This window comes from Salmo salar, chromosome ssa01 (genome assembly GCF_905237065.1).
Source record: "Salmo salar chromosome ssa01, Ssal_v3.1, whole genome shotgun sequence".
In the NCBI taxonomy this organism is placed as follows: domain Eukaryota; kingdom Metazoa; phylum Chordata; class Actinopteri; order Salmoniformes; family Salmonidae; genus Salmo; species Salmo salar.
This window is the reverse complement of record NC_059442.1, coordinates 169,532,636-169,550,916: the sequence shown is the minus strand read 5'-3', so window position 1 is coordinate 169,550,916 and position 18,281 is coordinate 169,532,636. Positions and strand designations below refer to the sequence as shown.

Below are 18,281 nucleotides of genomic sequence, written 5' to 3'. Positions count from 1 at the left end.
ATTAGCTGTTCAGGAGTCTTATGGCTTGGGGAGTAGAAGCTGTTAAGAAGACTTTTGGTTCTAGACTTGGTGCTCCGGTACCGCTTGCCATGTGGTAGCAGAGAGAACAGTCCATGACTAGGGCCTTCCTCTGACACCGCCTGGTATAGAGGTCCTGGATGGCAGGGAGCTTGGCCCCAGTGATGTACTGGGCCGTACGCACTACCCTCTGTAGTGCTTTGCAGTCAGAGGCCGAGCAGTTGCCATACCAGGCAGTAACCCTTCCCTGTAGGATCCTAACCCTTCCCTGTAGTCCCCTAACCCTTCCCTGTAGGATCCTAACCCTTCCCTGTAGTCCCCTAACCCTTCCCTGTAGTCCCCTAACCCTTCCCTGTAGAATCCTAACCCTTCCCTGTAGTCCCCTAACCCTTCCCTGTAGTCCCCTAACCCTTCCCTGTAGTCCACTAACCCTTCCCTGTAGGCCCCTAACCCTTCCCTGTAGACCCCTAACGCTTCCCTGTAGGATCCTAACCCTTCCCTGTAGTCCCCTAACCCTTCCCTGTAGGATCCTAACCCTTCCCTGTAGTCCACTAACCCTTCCCTGTAGTCCCCTAACCCTTCCCTGTAGTCCCCTAACCCTTCCCTGTAGTCCACTAACCCTTCCCTGTAGTCCCCTAACCCTTCTCTGTAGGCCCCTAACCCTTCCCTGTAGGATCCTAACCCTTCCCTGTAGGATCCTAACCCTTCCCTGTAGTCCACTAACCCTTCCCTGTAGGCCCCTAACCCTTCCTTGTAGTCCCCTAACCCTTCCCTGTAGGATCCTAACCCTTCCCTGTAGTCCCCTAACCCTTCCCTGTAGGATCCTAACCCTTCCCTGTAGGATCCTAACCCTTCCCTGTAGGATCCTAACCCTTCCCTGTAGGATCCTAACCCTTCTCTGTAGGATCCTAACCCTTCCCTGTAGTCCCCTAACCCTTCCCTGTAGTCCCCTAACCCTTCCCTGTAGGCCCCTAACCCTTCCCTGTAGTCCCCTAACCCTTCCCTGTAGTCCCCTAACCCTTCCCTGTAGGATCCTAACCCTTCCCTGTAGGATCCTAACCCTTCCATGTAGACCCCTAACCCTTCCCTGTAGGATCCTAACCCTTCCCTGTAGGATCCTAACCCTTCCCTGTAGTCCACTAACCCTTCCCTGTAGTCCACTAACCCTTCCCTGTAGGCCCCTAACCCTTCCCTCTAGGATCCTAACCCTTCCCTCAGTACCACACACTGACAAATAGACTGTCTTCCAGTGACTTCATCAATGTTTCATTGCTGATAGAGAAGCAGAAGAATGTCCTGCCTTTGTTAAAACATCAAGGCTTTTCTATGATAACAAATGCAAGAGAATGTCCTGCCTTTTTCAAAGAGAAATGTAGGTTTTTCTAGAACAATTTACACAAAGTGGACAGATCACAAAACTCAGGTCATCTCAGAACATAAACGGCACAAAATGATAGCAGTCTATAAAGAGCTTCAAATGATTACCCCTACGTCCTCTATCCATCCAAGTCCTTCAATTCAAAAGTTAAAAAAAAAAAAAAAAACGATTCAAAACATCACTGTGACTGACCAATGAGACTAACATTATTTGAATGCCTAATTAGGACTGCAGCAACCTCTAATGTGACAAAATCGCAACACAAAAGACTGTGCTGTTGCAGGTCATCACATGGTGTGCCATTACATATCGGCTCACAGCTAAATCAACACATTCTTAAAGTTCGTGTACACCGTTGCCAAAGGTGACGAGTGTACTTGTTGTATTCTCTGAAATCTACACCCAGAAAACTAGCGGTCACCGGGTTTGCGTCCCAATTGGCACCCTATTCCCTATGGGCCCTAGTTAAAAGTAGTGCACTACATAGATAATAAGGTGTGATTTGGGAGGCGGACATTATTGTGTCAGCGTGTGATGAAAGAAGAAGGGGAAAGAAAAAGGAGATCAGACATTAATAAACACAGTGTTCAGAAGAAGCTGTATAGCCTCAGACATGAATAAACACAGTGTTCAGAAGAAGCTGTATAGCCTCAGACATGAATAAACACAGTGTTCAGAAGAAGCTGTATAGCCTCAGACATGAATAAACACAGTGTTCAGAAGAAGCTGTATAGCCTCAGACATGAATAAACACAGTGTTCAGAAGAAGCTGTATAGCCTCAGACATGAATAAACACAGTGTCCAGAAGAGGCTGTATAGCCTCAGACATTAATAAACACAGTGCCCAGAAGAGGCTGTATAGCCTCAGACATTAATAAACACAGTGTTCAGAAGAAGCTGTATAGCCTCAGACATTAATAAACACAGTGTCCAGAAGAGGCTGTATAGCCTCAGACATGAATAAACACAGTGTTCAGAAGAAGCTGTATAGCCTCAGACATTAATAAACACAGTGTCCAGAAGAGGCTGTATAGCCTCAGACATGAATAAACACAGTGTTCAGAAGAAGCTGTATAGCCTCAGACATTAATAAACACAGTGTCCAGAAGAAGCTGTATAGCCTCAGACATGAATAAACACAGTGTCCAGAAGAAGCTGTATAGCCTCAGACATTAATAAACACAGTGTCCAGAAGAGGCTGTATAGCCTCAGACATTAGTGTCCCAGTGTCCAGAAGAAGCTGTATAGCCTCAGACATTAGTGTCCCAGTGTCCAGAAGAAGCTGTATAGCCTCAGACATTAATAAACACAGTGTCCAGAAGAAGCTGTATAGCCTCAGACATTAATAAACACAGTGTCCAGAAGAAGCTGTATAGCCTCAGACATTAATAAACACAGTGTCCAGAAGAAGCTGTATAGCCTCAGACATTAGTGTCCCAGTGTCCAGAAGAAGCTGTATAGCCTCAGACATGAATAAACACAGTGTCCAGAAGAAGCTGTATAGCCTCAGACATGAATAAACGCAGTGTCCAGAAGAAGCTGTATAGCCTCCATTTAATCTCTTTCTGAAGATAAATGTTAATATCTATGGTCGCAGTTATTTATAATTTAATATGATATGTTTTCCTCCTACTCTGTACTGAACCAATATTTATGAATCATATTCATTTTCCCACGACAGTACACTACAGCATGCCTATCCTCTAATTAATACAGCATGCCTATCCTCTAATTAATACAGCATGCCTATCCTCTAATTAATACAGCATGCCTATCCTGTAATTAATACGGCATGCCTATCCTCTAATTAATACAGCATGCCTATCCTCTAATTAATACAGCATGCCTATCCTCTAATTAATACAGCATGCCTATCCTCTAATTAATACAGCATGCCTATCCTCTAATTAATACAGCATGCCTATCCGCTAATTAATACAGCATGCCTATCCTGTAATTAATACAGCATGCCTATCCGCTAATTAATACAGCATGCCTATCCTCTAATTAATACAGCATGCCTATCCGCTAATTAATACAGCATGCCTATCCTGTAATTAATACAGCATGCCTATCCTCTAATTAATACAGCATGTCTATCCTCTAATTAATACAGCATGTCTATCCTGTAATTAATACAGCATGCCTATCCGCTAATTAATACAGCATGCCTATCCTCTAATTAATACAGCATGCCTATCCGCTAATTAATACAGCATGCCTATCCTGTAATTAATACAGCATGCCTATCCTCTAATTAATACAGCATGCCTATCCGCTAATTAATACAGCATGCCTATCCGCTAATTAATACAGCATGCCTATCCTGTAATTAATACAGCATGCCTATCCTCTAATTAATACAGCATGCCTATCCTGTAATTAATACAGCATGCCTATCCTATATTTAATAAAAGGCATCTACAGATCTAAATCCATTAGCTTTTCCATGAACGTGCAACAGGGACTTTCTCCTCCCCCAAAAAACAACCATTAAATGTATCGATCGCTGTAATTCTTGCACAGCACTTTATTTTCATGCTATTTTCACTGTCCCCGTGGTGTGGACCAGGGTGGCCAGGGTGGACCAGAAATGCCAGATGTCCAGTCCGCCCCTGGTGATGACAGGTACAAGAAGAAGATAGAAGGAATTAGACATAGGCTATATGGAATCAACAAGGCAATGCACGGGAGGATGAGCCAATGATGATCGGTCATATCCTATTATGTCAAGGTAAATACAATCTATAAGAACCTATAATATGCTATGCTAGGCTTAGCTATGCTAGGCTTAGCTATGCTAGGCTTAGCTATGCTAGGCTTAGCAGGCTTAGCTATGCTAGGCTTAGCTATCCTAGGCTTAGCTATGCTAGGCTTAGCAGGCTTAGCTATGCTAGGCTTAGCTATGCTAGATAGACTTTCTGTAGGATGCAAAAGGTAAGAGAGAGACACCATTGTATATACCTATATAACCTATATTTAGGTTGATTTATTTTCCCTTTGGTACTTTTGCTATTCGCACATCATTGTAACACTGTGTATATATACACTGCTCAAAAAAATAAAGGGAACACTTAAACAACACAATGTAACTCCAAGTCAATCACACTTCTGTGAAATCAAACTGTACACTTAGGAAGCAACACTGATTGACAATACATTTCACATGCTGTTGTGCAAATGGAATAGACAACAGGTGGAAATTATAGGCAATTAGCAAGACACCCCCAATAAAGGAGTGGTTCTGCAGGTGGACACCACAGACCACTTCTCAGTTCCTATGCTTCCTGGCTGATGTTTTGGTCACTTTTGAATGCTGGCGGTGCTTTCACTCTAGTGGTAGCATGAGACGGAGTCTACAACCCACACAAGTGGCTCAGGTAGTGCAGCTCATCCAGGATGGCACATCAATGCGAGCTGTGGCAAGAAGGTTTGCTGTGTCTGCCAGCGTAGTGGCCAGAGCATGGAGGCGCTACCAGGAGACAGGCCAGTACATCAGGAGACGTGGAGGAGGCCGTAGGAGGGCAACAACCCAGCAGCAGGACCGCTACCTCCGCTTTTGTGCAAGGAGGAGCAGGAGGAGCACTGCCAGAGCCCTGCAAAATGACCTCCAGCAGGCCACAAATGTGCATGTGTCTGCTCAAACGGTCAGAAACAGACTCCATGAGGGTGGTATGAGGGCCCGACGTCCACAGGTGGGGGTTGTGCTTACAGCCCAACACCATGCAGGACATTTGGCATTTGCCAGAGAACACCAAGATTGGCAAATTTGCCACTGGCACTCTGTGCTCTTCACAGATGAAAGCAGGTTCATACTGAGCACGTGACAGACATAACAGAGTCTGGAGACGCCGTGGAGAACGTTCTGCTGCCTGCAACATCCTCCAGCATGACCGGTTTGGCGGTGGGTCAGTCATGGTGTGGGGTGGCATTTCTTTGGGGGGCCGCACAGCCCTCCATGTGCTCGCCAGAGGTAGCCTGACTGCCATTAGGTACCGAGATGAGATCCTCAGACCCCTTGTGAGACCATATGCTGGTGCGGTTGGCCCTGGGTTCCTCCTAATGCAAGACAATGCTAGACCTCATGTGCCTGGAGTGTGTCAGCAGTTCCTGCAAGAGGAAGGCATTGATGCTATGGACTGGCCCGCCCGTTCCCCAGACCTGAATCCAATTGAGCACATCTGGGACATCATGTCTCGCTCCATCCACCAACGCCACGTTGCACCACAGACTGTCAAGGAGTTGGCGGATGCTTTAGTCCAGGTCTGGGAGGAGATCCCTCAGGAGACCATCCGCCACCTCATCAGGAGCATGCCCAGGCATTGTAGGGAGGTCATACAGGCACGTGGAGGTCACACACACTACTGAGCCTCATTTTGACTTGTTTTAAGGACATTACATCAAAGTTGGATCAGCCTGTAGTGTGGTTTTCCACTTTAATTTTAAGTGTGACTCCAAATCCAGACCTCCATGGGTTGAAAAATTGGATTTCCATTGATTATTTTTGTGTGATTTTGTTGTCAGCACATTCAACTATGTAAAGAAAAAAGTATTTAATAAGATTATTTCATTCATTCAGATCTAGGATGTGTTATTTTAGTGTTCCCTTTATTTTTTTGAGCAGTATACATAAAATGACATTTGAAATGTCTTTATTCTTTTGTGAGTGTAATGTTTACTGTACATTTTTTATTGATTATCTATTTCACTTGCTTTGGAAATGTAAACATATGTTTCCCATGCCAATAAAGCCCTGAAATTGAATTGAGAGATTACACGGGAATGACTTACTGTATTGTCTTGTAGGATAAATGTATTGTCCTGCAGGGTAAATGTATTGTCATGTAGGGTAAATGTATTGTCCTGTAGGGTAAATGTATGGTCTGGGGCGGCAGGTATCCTAGTGGTTAGAGCGGTGGACTAGCAACCAAAAGGTTGCAAGATCGAATCCCTGAGCTGACAAGGTACAAATCTGTTGTTCTGCCCCTGAACAAGGCAGTTAACCCACTGTTCCCCAGTAGGCCGTCATTGAAAATAAGAATTTGTTCTTAACTGACTTGCCTAGTTAACTTCTATGGGCTAGGTGGGACGCTTTCTCAAACATACACCATTTTAAAGATAAACTTCTCGTTAATCTAACCACATTGTCGGATTTCAAAAAGGCTTTACAGCGAAAGCAAAACATTACATTATGTTAGGAGAGTACATAGACAAAAATAATCACACAGCCATTTTCCAAGCAAGGACATGTGTCAATAAAACCCAAAACACAGCTAAATGAAGCACTAACCTTTGACGATCTTCATCAGATGACACTCCTAGGACATTATGTTAGACAATACATGTATGTTTTGTTCGATAAAATTTATATTTATATCCAAAAACAGCATTTTACATTGGCGCGTGATGTTCAGAAAATGTATTCCCACCAAAACGTCTGTGAATGTGCACATCAATTTACAAAAATACTCATCATAAACGTTGACAAAATATATAACAATTACTTTAAGAATTATAGATAGACTACCCCTGGATGCAACCGCTGTGTCAGATTTTAAAATAGCTTTACGGAGAAAGCACATTTTTCAATATTCTGAGTACATAGCTCAGCCATCACGGTGAGCTATTCAGACACCCGCCAAGTTCGGTGCAAACTAAACTCAGAATTAGTATTAGAAATATTCTCTTACCTTTGCTGATCTTCGTCAGAATGCACTCCCAGGACTGCTACTTCCACAAGAAATGTTGTTTTTGTTCGAAATAATCCATATTTATGTCCAAATACCTCCATTTTGTTCGTGCATACAGATCACTTATCCAAAGGCATAACGCGCGAGCGTGGAACGAGAGACGAAAAGTAAAAATGTACCATTACCATACTTAGAAGCATGTCAAACGCTGTTTAAAATCAATCTTTATGGTATTTTTAACGAAGAATTGCGATAATATTCCAACCGGACAATAGCATATTCATTCAAGAAGAAAAAGAAGGAACGGCGTGCTCGCGTGACCCGCATATCCAATCCCTTTGTTGCCAGGCAGACCACTCAGTAACTGAGCTCCTATTATCTGCCCAGTGACAGCAAAATGCTCAAACCACTTTCTGAAGGCTTTAGACAGCCAATGGAAGCCTTAGGAAGTGCAACGTCCCCCACAGACACTGTAGCTTCGATAGAGAATCAAAAGAAGAACTAAAATTCTCAGACTTTTCACTTCCTGCTTGGATTTTTCTCCGATTTTTGCCTGCCATATGAGTTCTGTTATACTCACAGACACCATTCAAACAGTTTTAGAAACTTCAGAGTGTTTTCTATCTAAATCTACTAATAATATGCATATTCTAGTTTCTGGGCCAGAGTAGTAACCTGTTTAAATTGGGTACGTTTTTCATCCGGCCGTGAAAATACTGCCCCCTAGCCCAGACAGGTTAAATAAAGGTAAAATAAAAAATAAAGTTGTCCTGTAGTGTAAATGTATTGTCCTGTACTGTAAAATGCATTGTCCTGTAGGATAAATGGTTTGCATGGATTGCATTTGCATGCCTTCACCCGATCCAGTTTTTGTTGTCATGGAAACTTCCTTTTTTTTAAATGTCTGTATGTACAGTACAGCATATTTTTCAACTGGTGGTAAATCTCTAAAATATTAAGTTATTGTCCCCCTCTGCTCTGGTCGACTATACTCAGGAAGCAACGGTACTCTGTGAAAGTACTTTCAGATCTATTCCCACTACCTAAATCTAGAGCGCCACACACACACACACACACACACACACACACACACACACACACACACACACACACACACACACACACACACACACACACACACACACACACACACACACACACACACACACCACCCAGATTGCTTTGAACATTCTCCTTTTTAAGTCTTCAGACTAATTGGCTTTCCTTTTTAAAAAAGTTTCCATGGAAATACATGTATTTATACCTCTAGGTTTTAAGACTTTGCTTCTGGTATTGGTGATATGCAGAATTATAGAACTATGTTTGATGAAAACCAACCATGCCTAAGCAGAATGTCAGTCCTCATCGAGCGTCTACATCTACATCAGTACAGTAAACTATAGACAGAATAGAAGACATTTTGCATGAAAAAGGTACTAAACTTGCTTGATACTAAACATATACTATGTGTGTGGTACAATACACGGCTCCTAAGTGGTGCAGCGGTCTAAGGCTCTGCATCTCAGTGCTGGAGGAGTCACTACAGACCCTGGTTCAGTGGTCTAAGGCACTGCATCTCAGTGCTGGAGGCGTCACTACAGACCCTGGTTCAGCGGTCTAAGGCTCTGCATCTCAGTGCTGGAGGAGTCACTACAGACCCTGGTTCAGTGGTCTAAGGCACTGCATCTCAGTGCTAGAGGCGTCACTACAGACCCTGGTTCAGCGGTCTAAAGCACTGCATCTCAGTGTTAGAGGCGTCACTACAGACCCTGGTTCAGCGGTCTAAGGCACTGCATCTCAGTGCTAGAGGCATCACTACAGACCCTGGTTCAGTGGTCTAAGGCTCTGCATCTAAGTGCTGTAGGAGTCACTACAGACCCTGGTTCAGCGGTCTAAGGCACTGCATCTCAGTGCTGGAGGCGTCACTACAGACCCTGGTTCAGCGGTCTAAGCCTCTGCATCTCAGTGCTAGAGGCGTCACTACAGACCCTGGTTCAGCGGTCTAAGGCACTGCATCTCAGTGCTAGAGGTGTCACTACAGACACCCTGGTTTGAATCCAAGCTGTATCACATCCAGCTGTGATTGGGAGTCCCATAGGGCGGCAGGGTAGCCTAGTGTGTGTGTTGAGTGTTGGGCTAGTAACTGAAAGGTTGCAAGTTTGGATCCCCCTAGCTGACAAGGTACAAATCTCTTGTTCTGCCCCTGAACAAGGCAGTTAAACCACTGTTCCTAGGCTGTCATTGTAAATAAGAATTTGTTCTTAACTCACTTGCCTAGTTAAATAAAGGTTTAACTGAAGAAAAAAACTATCTTTATTTTCTAAAACCGCAGCAAAAAATGTGTCAAGTAATCTGTAATGAGTGGACATGGTCATTATCATAGTTTTTTGTAGTTGTCGCTGATTTGCCTGAGGGACAGGAAAGCCATACATGACCTGTCTGCAAGTGTCATGTTGATGTGGATTAGTCTATAGTCTTTGATTGTTGTGAAATATTTGCGAAAAAGAGTGTCATCACGTCACCACGGTATGTAAAATAAAATGCCAATATGGGCTCTGGGTGGCCCTGCACACGGTGGGTGCAGTGCAGGACAGGTAACCTGTTGAATAGGAAGCGACAACTCACATGCCTCCGCGGCACTAGGACCCAGACCGATCTAACCGCTCTTCTCTACGGTAGAGAGCGACTGTGTTCACGACGTACTAGTGTCAGCCGTCCTCACATGAAACAACATGCTAATTAAATAGGTTGTGAAAGGTACGTTGAAGTATTTTGTTATAATGTATCCGTGAACATATGATTTACAAAAAAAAAAAAACGTCGACGCTGTAATGAGAGGTATTGTAGATGTTTTATTCTCTCGATGCAGGATTTAAAGATGATGGAGCGACTCAGTGGTAGAGAAACATGGGATAGACAGCAGACACCTGCAAGCAGTGTTATAAATGACAAATTATGGAATTCTAGGTTGTTACTTGTGCGATACAGTGTTGCCATAATAGGTGAATTATTGATACGTCGTTTCTTTCGCAAATTGTTCTACATTTCTCATCCTTAACCCCACCGTAGACTGAACATACGGTGCCAACCCTGCCCAGTGACCACCGATGGAAGCCTGTGGAAAACTGGCTGCATCTTTTATCGAGAACTGCACCTTGCAAAACAATGCATTGAAAAATATGTGCAGAAGAAACCGCATTACATTTTGTTTTCAGTTTGGATGTTGGTTTGATATTTGGAGTTTGTTTGTCAACGCCTCTTCGACGGAAGGTCCTCGGTTTGATTAGGGTGTTATATCTAGAATCAGATTACGATTTCTGCGTTACGTTTTCAAAAGTGACTTTACTTTGGTTTCAATGGGGGAATATTATGTGCTGGCGGCTAAGGGACCGTTGTAAAAGTGCAAATCAACCAAACCTGGTGTTTACAGAAAAACTTTTATTTTTGTCTCACTTATCTAGATATCTTAAAACAACTTCGTTTTTCCCCAAAACAATTACATTTGAAAATGTTAACTTGTTTATTTGTTATGTATTTCATGTAAAAATATGAGCTAAAAAAACATAGGCCTATGATCTCACTCACTCGTACACCAATAAGAATTCACATTTGAAAATTCCCTGATTTATAAATGACTTCTAACTGTCATAATTATAATTTTTAATGGCTTCCGATCCACATGTGCTAGAGCTTTGTTCCCTGACCTCGATTATCAAAGCAAATTTCCTTTGCAAAATGCCTCCCCTTTGATTTTCTACAAATATTTATCCCATTACAGCTGTAGTTATTAATTTACACACAGATCAAATTGTTTCATACCTTCCAGCCCAAAGACACATCTAAAATCACTTGATGTTAGGTCACTGATCCCCGTTCTCCATAGAACAACCAACAGATTTTACATGAATATTTCCTTTAACAGGTCTAATTTTCAATAGCTCACTGCCCATATGAGCTATAGATCTACAGACCAGCGTGGTGGGTTCCTTGACTTCTCTTATCATAGGTACACTTTTGTTTTTTCCCACTTGGAAATATTTTTCATATGTGACCCGTTTCAGGAAACTAGGCTTATGTTGCAGAGCACTACTTCACAGGAGAGCCGTTTGAACATTAACTTTTTTTTTTTAATATATATATATTTTTTTATCAAAATGCTTTCTGGAACATGTGAACTTTCATGTGCCTTAATAACAAACGTGTATGCCATCTGTAAATACAAATACAATTGTTAAATTACGATCCTAGTTGGTTTAGCCACAGAAAAAGTCATCAACCTTCCCGCTAGCCATGATCGTCTGAGATAATGAGTGGGCTGGACATGCCGAGAGATGAGTTTGGATTGGTCTGCCATATAGCACTCTTCTGTCTATTTGAGCTGGTCAGTATGTCTAGGTAATCCTGTCTAATGCAGCTTTTTTTTTGTTATGTACCACGTAGTAAAACTGCATAAGCCTAATGTGAAGTTAAAGTGTACTGTTTTTTTTATTTCACCTTTATTTAACCAGGTAGGCTAGTTGAGAACAAGTTCTCATTTGCAACTGCGACCTGGCCAAGATAAAGCATAGCAATTCGACACGCAACACAGAGTTACACATGGAATGAACAAAACATACAGTCAATAATAATACAGTAGAAAAAAGAAAACAAATAGGCCATGGTGGCGAAGTAATTACAATATAGCAATTAAACACTGGAATGGTAGATGTGCAAAAGATGGATGTGCAAGTAGAGATACTGGGGTGCAAAAGGAGCAAAATAAATAAATACAGTATGGGGATGAGGTAGATAGATGGGCTGTATACAGATGGGATATGAACAGGTGCAGTGATCTGTGAGCTGCTCTGACAGCTGGTGCTTAAAGCTAGTGAGCTTTAAGTCAGTGGCAGCAGAGAACTGGAAGGAAAGGCGACCAAAGGAGGAATTGTCTTTGGGGGTGACCAGTGAGATATACCTGCTGGAGCGCATGCTACAAGTGGGTGCTGCTATGGTGACCAGCAAGCTGAGATAAGGCGGGGCTTTACCTAGCAGAGACTTGTAGATAACCTGTAGCCAGTGGGTTTGGTGACGAGTATGAAGCGAGGGCCAGCCAACGAGAGCGTACAGGTCGCAGTGATGTGTAGTATATGGGGCTTTGTTGACAAAACGGATGGCACTGTGATAGACTGCATCCAGTTTGTTGAGTAGGGTATTGGAGGCTATTTTATAGATGACATCGCCGAAGTCGAGGATCAGTAGGATGGTCAGTTTTACAAGGGTATGTTTGGCAGAATGAGTGAAGGATGCTTTGTTGCGATATAGGAAGCCGATTCTAGATTTCATTTTGGATTGGAGATGCTTACTGTGAGTCTGGAAGGAGAGTTTACAGTCTAGCCAGACACCTAGGTATTTGTAGTTATCCATGTATTCTAAGTCTCAGAGCCGTCCAGAGTAGTGATGCTGGATGGGCGGGCAGGTGCGGGCAATGATCGGTTGAATAGCATGCATTTAGTTTTATTTGCGTTTAAGAGCAGTTGGAGGCCACGAAGGAGAGTTATATGGCATTGAAGCTCGTCTTGAGGTTAGTTAACAGTGTCCAAAGAAGAGCCAGAAGTATACAGAATGGTGTCGTCTGCGTAGAGGTGGATCAGAGAATCACCAGCAGCAAGAGCGACATCATTGATGTATACAGAGAAGAGAGTCGGCCCGAGAATTGAACGCTGTGGCACTCCCATAGAGACTGCTAGAGGTCCGGACAACAGGCCATCCGATTTGACACACTGAACTCTATCAGAGAAGTAGTTGGTGAACCAGGCGAGGCAATCATTTGAGAAACCAAGGCTGTTGAGTCTGCCGATAAGAATGTGGTGATTGACAGAGTCGAAAGCCTTGGCCAGGTCGATGAATACAGCTGCAGAGTAATGTCTCTTATCGATGGCGGTTATGATATCGTTAAGGACCTTGAGTGTGGCTGAGGTGCACCCATGGCCGGCTCTGAAACCAGATTGCATAGCGGAGAAGGTACGGTGTGATTCAAAATGGTCGGTAATCTGTTTGTTAACTTAGCTTTCGAAGACCTAGACTGTTATCTAGCTAACGTTAGCTGTCTGGCTCGCTAGCTAACGTTAGCTGTCTGGCTCGCTAGCTAACGTTAGCTGTCTGGCTCGCTAGCTAACGTTAGCTGTCTGGCTCGCTAGCTAACGTTAGCTGTCTGGCTCGCTAGCTAACGTTACGTGTATGCTCTCCAGTTTTGAAATCAGTGGAATTCGAGTATGATAGCTAACGAGATGGAGAGAGAACCTGTCTCCGGATTACATCTTCAAACTAAGGGCAACTATCTGACAGGAGACGCGTCCACCCATGATGTGTACAGGTAAGGTAGTCGAGCTACATTTTCAAATATTACACGTTTCTAATTGACAGAAAGTGGTTTTCATTTCAAGTTCAAGTGTACTGTTAGCTAGCTAACTTTAGCTGTCTGTCTCGCTAGCTAACGTTACTTGTATGATCTTATTATTTGTATCTCAGAGCCATTTGCTTGACTAGTGTTAGCCTAATGTTAGCTAGCTAACATTGCACTTGGTTGGTTAGCTACCTGCAGATTCATGCTGGGTATTAACGTCATGAGTTGGGATTATGGTTCATTGTTTAGCCAGCCGGTCACATATTACTGCTTTGGTTACTAATTCACGAACAGATCTACTTTTCTATAGCTTTTATATCCAGATGGTTTTGAAATCTAACACTGAAAGTACTTTACAATATTGTACATATTTAACAGTCACCTCAAATATTTGGCACCCTATTTATTTATTTTTATTTAACTAGGAAAGTCAGTTAAGAGCAAATTATTATTTACAATGACTGCCTACCCCAGCCAAACCCGGACGACGCTGGGCTAATTGTGCACTGCCCTATGGGACTCCCGATCACGGGCCGGATGTGATGTAACGTGGATTTGAACCAGGTAGTGAGATGCAGTGTCTTAGACCACTGTGCCAAACGGGAGCCCTTGATCAAGATGAGCAAAAATACTGTATAAAATAAATAATTTGAATACTGTAAGTATATTGTATGCTCCAACAAATAGTGCACAAAATATACATTTACCCAATGTTGTAATTCTCACCAAATATTTTGTTTTCTCTCACTATTCAAACCCCACAATGGAATAAACAGCTTATGAAGCGCTCTCACATAATGCTTACAATGCTTATAATCTGAACAAAAAACAAAACACATTTAGGAATTTCTGTGCATCCTTGACAATCACTATACTCAATATCCCAAAAAATGGCACACGCTTTTTCTGCCAAACCTGCACATCATAATCCTCTTTTTGTGGCACCAATGTGAGGGTTAATGGGAAACGGTGTTGCAGTAGTCTAGTGTGGGATGCAGGAATAATGACGAGCGATCCTGGGGAGCTTTGTTCACATTGACCTAAAAGAAGGAAAAAAAGGACCGGAACGTGCAATTCAAGCAAACCCGAACTCAGACCGCCTCTGGAGATGGTCTCAGTTCGGTTCGTTTCAGGGGCTCTGAGTTCCTTTTGTAGTGTTCACAACAACAAAAAAATGTAGCAACTCGAACTAAATTCACCCCAAAAAAACTGTCTGAAAGGGACCAAATGTGAAAACATCTTTTAGACCATTCCTTCATACGGAATCTTTCTACTCTTTTCAATTCAAAGGTTTTTAATGACTTTCGTCCGGAGTCAATTTACCACATTTGTCGATTTTGATATGTGCTTGGGGTTATTGTCTTTTTTTGGAAGATCAACTTGTGGCCAAGTTTCAGCCTCCTGGTAGAGGCAACCAGGTTTTATGGCTAAAATATCCCACTACTTGTTCAAGTTTAATTTACATGTTAGTCATTTAGCAGACGCTCTTATCCAGAGCGACTTACAGTAGTATTTTTTTTATTTTTTTGTACTGGTCCCCCGTGGGAATCGAACCCACAACCCTGGCGTTGCACACACCATGCTGGCGTTGCAAACACCAAGCTCTACCAACTGAGCCACAGGGAAGACTAAATGATGCAGTTGACCTTTATACAAGGGCCCCAGGACCAGTTGACGCAAAGTAGCTCAGTAGCATCAAAGATCCCATCACCATATTTTACAGTAAGTATGGGGTACTTTTCTGCATATGCCTTTGTTTCTCAACGCCAACAGTGGTGGGTTTGGTTTCTAACGGAAGCATTTGCAGAAAAGTACCTCATACCGAATGTAAAATGTTGGTGGTGGACCTTTGATGGTACTGTAGGTAGGGGTAAAATGACTAGGCAATCAGGATAGATAATAAACAGAGTAGCATCAGTGTGTGTATGTATAGTATGTGTGTGTGGTGTGTAGAGTCCAGTGAGTGTCCATAGAGTCAGTGCTAAAATAAGAGTGGGTTAATGCAAATAGTCAGCGTAGCCATTTAATGAACTGTTCAACAGTCTTATGCAGACTTGGTGCTCTGGTATCACTTGCCGTGCGATAGCAGAGAGAACAGTATGACATAGGTGTCTGGAGTCTCTTACACCGCCTGGTAAAGAGGTCCTAGATGGCAGGGAACTCAGCGCTAGTGATGTACTGGGGCTGTACGCACTACCCTCTGTAGCGCCTTGTGGTCGGTTGCCAAGCAGTTGTCGTACCGAGCGGTGATGCAGCCAGTCAAGATGCTCTCGATGGTGCAGCTGTATAACTTTTTTTGGAGGATCTGAGGGCCCAAGGCCAAATCTTTTCAGCCTCCTGAGGGGGAAGAGGCGTTGTCAGGCCCTCTTCACGACTGTGTTGGTGTGTTTGGACCATAATAGGTCCTTAGTGATGTGGACACCGAGTAATGTGAAGCTCTCGACACGCTCCACTACAGCCCGATCGATGTGGACTGTCACATTTGCTAATTTGTTGTTGCCTACCCTCACCACCTGGGGGTGTCCCGTCAGGAAGTCCAGAATCCAGTTGCAGAGAGAGGTGTTCAGTCCCAGGGTCCTTAGCTTAGTGATGCGCTTGGAGGGTACTATGGTGTTGAACGCTGAGCTGTAGTCAATGAATAGCATTCTCACACAGTAATTTCCCCTCTTGTCCAGGTGGGAAAGGGCAGTGTGGAGTACAATAGAGAATGCGTTATCTGTGGATCTGTTGGGGCGGTATGCAAATTGGGAGTAGGTCTAGGGTTTCTGGGATGATGGTGTTGATGTGAGCCACGACAAGCCTTTTCAAATACACATGGTCAGTCAGCTAAATTAGGTCTATCACTGGAAATATGAATATTTCAAAACGGTGAAATAAAACATTTCTATGGACGAGATCAAAGACTATACCACCTTTAAATAGTTCTAGAAGCTATTTGGACTGGAAGCTATTTGGAAAAATGACATCTGTACATGGATTAAATAACTACAGCTGTATTAGGATACATATTTTTGTAGAAAATAAAAAATAAAATGTCTACCTGTTTTATTTATTTATTTATTTTTTGATAAGAGGTCAAGTAGCCCCACTACACGTGTCTGTAGATCTATAGCTCATATGGGCGGTGAACTATTGAAAATTAGACCTGTTACAGGAAATATTCATGTGAAATCTGTTGGTTGGTTCTATGGAGAACGGGGATCTAACGTCAAGTGGTTTTAGATGTGTCATTTGAGCTGGAAGGAATAACAAATTGTTGATCTGCATGTGTATTAATAAACACAGCTGTAATAGGATAAATATTTGTAGAAAATCAACGGGGAGGAATTCAAGTGGATGTATTTGCATCCAGTGTGTGTGTGTGTGTGTGTGTGTGTGTGTGTGTGTGTGCGCGCACACAACCTGGACTCTGTGTATGATATGTTACGAATTCAACATTTTTGGTTGCTAGGTGACTAACGGCAATGTTAGCTAGGTGGCTCACGTTAGCTAGGCTAGGCGTTAGGAGTTAGGTTAAGGGTTAGCTAACATGCTAAGTAGTTGCAAAGTAGCTAAAAAGTAGTAATTAGCTAAAATGCTAAAGTTGTCCGGGATGATTTGAAAACACAATCTTTGGGATGCTAGTCATTGCTATCAACTAGCCTCCTTTTTCATTTTGCCTTAAGTAACCTTCTGTCTTGTGTGTGTGTGTGACCATAACAAATGTAAAATATCATACTAATTTGGTTGTCCCGGATTCTCGTTTACTATGTTACATGTAGTCTGAGACCAGGCTGGGTGGGTGTGTGTGTGTGTGTGTATTGCCGTGAACTAAATTTGTAGGCCTTGTTGTTGTTCTGTTTTCGATCATACACCAGCTTGGGTCATAATCAATTCATAAATGTTTAGCCATAAACTTAATAATGAGTTTATGTTGGACCACGATAAGTGTCATTTCTTGGGGATGTTGCAGAAAAAATAACATATCAGGCAAAATGTGGCTTCGCTGAAGACATCTCTATGGGTCCGCTAATACAGGACTAGTAAAGGGTTAGTACTACTCTAATACAGGACTAGTAAAGGGTTAGTACTACTCTAATACAGGACTAGTAAAGGGTTAGTACTACTCTAATACAGGACTAGTAAAGGGTTAGTACTACTCTAATACAGGACTAGTAAAGGGTTAGTACTACTCTAATACAGGACTAGTAAAGGGTTAGTACTACTCTAATACAGGACTAGTAAAGGGTTAGTACTACTCTAATACAGGACTAGTAAAGGCCTGTATTAAATGCATTTGAGTGTTCACCAGCATTTGTAACTTTTAGTCTGATAATTATCTATACAAAACAGTTAATCTAATATTTGTGGAATATAAACATATTTGCTTAATATAGCCTATGTTTTCCAGTTTCTTGAAATACTTTGCAAATGCAACTTATTTCTTTGTGAAAACTGAAATGATTTATTCATTCCTTTTCCATTTTAGTAGACGCTCTTATCCAGAGCAAGTTAACAGTAGTGTGTGCATACATTTTCGTACTGGTCGCCCGTGGGAACTGAACCCACAACCCTGGCATTGCAGACGCTCTACCAGCTGAGCCACATCATCACATGACATCACAAACCACTTGATGTCTCCATGGTGATGGAAAGTCTACAGGTACAAACCTAAATGACCAGCCTATGTACAATACAGTAATGCACATTTACATTAACTGGTTTGTCAGGATGGTCAATTAATACTGCAGTGTTTTTTTTTTTTTTTTTTTCATCTTATTTGATCAAGACAAATATTTAATTTGATGTGGATGTTTTGTGTCTTTGCCCATA

General features: G+C 42.5%; 1 protein-coding gene across 3 annotated transcripts in view; it reads left to right on the top strand.

The window, feature by feature from the left end:
* Positions 1-9,667: 9,667 nt before the first annotated feature.
* The window catches only part of LOC106572338 (ras-related protein Rab-27B), a 78,190-nt gene continuing 69,576 nt past the window's right edge, over positions 9,668-18,281 (top strand). The window contains exon 1 of one of the 3 annotated variants that reach the window (XM_045694065.1): positions 9,668-9,844. The gene's annotated coding sequence lies outside the window, so the exon portion shown is untranslated. The remainder of the gene's footprint in view (positions 9,845-18,281) is intronic. The other 2 variants (XM_014146387.2, XM_045694076.1) reach the window with 2 other exon arrangements.